Raw genomic sequence first — 1,931 nt, forward strand, 5'->3', positions numbered from 1 at the left:
AATCCGTTTTGCAAATAACAGCAACATTTCCACCACAACTCATTTTTTTGGGCCGGTGGGTGGATGTTCTTCCTCCCCGGGCCACCGGCGTGGCCGCAGGAAGCGGGCGGCCCGAGGACCGGGAGCACGGAGCCCGGCTCTGCCATCAGCCCCTGCGATGGTGAAGGCCAAGGCGAGGCCAAGGCTGCCCACGCGGCTCCGCCCCTTGGGGGCAAAGCCAGGCGGTCTCAGAGCGGAGCTGCCCCAGACCTTGGCCAGAAGCCACCTCACAAGCCAGGCCAGAAGGTCGATATTTTGGCCTCGGTGCGAGGGCCGTGAGGTCTCGTCTGCATGTTTGCAGCCCAAAGCAGCTGTGGATGACACGCAGGTGGGCGAGTGAAGCCGGGCGCCCGGAAGCTTCTCGGACACTAGCCATCACGGTCGACCCCCAAGTGGCCTCCCTGCCTCGTGCGGAGCTCCGCCCCGCCCTCCCTGCTCCGGGGACAGACCCGAGGGCAGCCAGGCACCCCCAGAGGCAGAAGGGCAGCCAGCACTGACAGGCTCCCAGGTGCAGGAACAAGATTCTAGGGGTCCTGGCCCCCCTCCAACCCCCCGCGTGTAACCCAGGGGGCATCTTTGGTGCCTCCGGGGTTGACCTTGGGCGGGTCCCCTCCGCACAGAGTCGTGCAGGGAAGGTGAAGGGAGGGTGTGTGTGGACTCCTTGCACCTGAGAGCTGCCTCCAAACACAGCCCCGCCCCTCCCACACACAGCCTCACCCCTCCCTGGAGCCTTCGGACTCCAGGTCGCCTGCCTGTGAACCAGGAGCACTGGGTGCTGCACAGTCCCGGGCCCTGGGGCACTTGCATTTCGGTGACGTGGGCTTAGCCGCCGGAAGGGTCAGCAGATAGATGGGGGGGGGGCCCAGCTGGCCCCTGGCCCCATCAGGGGAGACCCGTGTCTGTGGGGGAGGGGGCGGAGGCCCGTGTCCAGGTGGGTGAGCGCGGGGACCCTGCAGTCCACCTCCCCTGCACTTCCTCTGTCCCTCGCCTCTGCTGCCACGTCCAGGAAGTGATGGCCAGGTCTTTGGCCTGTTCTCCTCCAGGACTGTTTGCGGTCTCAGGTCCCCGATCCTTACCGAGCTACTGTGTGTGGTGGCCATCGAGGCCCCCGTTTCATGCTCTTGCACGTGGCGTGCAGGTTTCCAGCACCGGCGGTCGAGGGGACCGTCCTTCCCCAGTGAACGGTCCTGGTGCCCTCACAGGTCATCCGACCGGACGTTCGAGCGATTGTTCTGGGTTCTCTGTTCTGCCCGTAGGTCTGCGTGACTGTCCTGTGTTGGGATCACACTGCTTCGATCACTGCGGCTTTTGTAGTCACATGAGGCCACGTGAGCCTCGCCGGCGCTCCCAGGTCCCCCTACAACAGAATGGGGAGCAGGAGAGAGATGGGTTCCGTGCCCGTCCAGCGACTGCAGGGCTGCACAGACCCCGGCACGTGAGCCCGGTCCACCAGGGACGCAGGGCGGTCCACCTGTGTCCCCGCGGCTCTCCTGGTGCAGCCGCCGGCTGTCTCGCCGTGCACGTGTGCTGCCCCCGCCCCCCCCCCGGTGGGGCCGACGCCCTGTGGCCTCATCGCCTGTGCTGACACCGCGCCACGGCACGTCCGCCACGCGTGGTCCATCACTCACTCGCTCGTCGTCAGGCGTCTGTCATTTATCAGGCACTCGCCCAGGTGCTGGCCCTGCAAACAAGTCACCAAAGCTCCGGCCCGTGGAGGGCTCAGTGGCCACGAGCAGACAGGTCACTGGTGGAGAGCGTAAGGATGAAGCTGCTGTGGGGTCTGTGTTATATGGGGGGACCCCACGAGGTCACAGGTGAGCAGATGGCTGGAGGAGGGCAGGCCAGCCCCAAACAGGACCGACTGGGGAAGGCGCTTTGGCGACTCGGCGGCA

The sequence above is a fragment of the Crocuta crocuta genome, unplaced genomic scaffold (assembly GCF_008692635.1).
Source record: "Crocuta crocuta isolate KB4526 unplaced genomic scaffold, BGI_CrCroc_1.0 scaffold675, whole genome shotgun sequence".
Taxonomy (NCBI): Eukaryota; Metazoa; Chordata; class Mammalia; order Carnivora; family Hyaenidae; genus Crocuta; species Crocuta crocuta.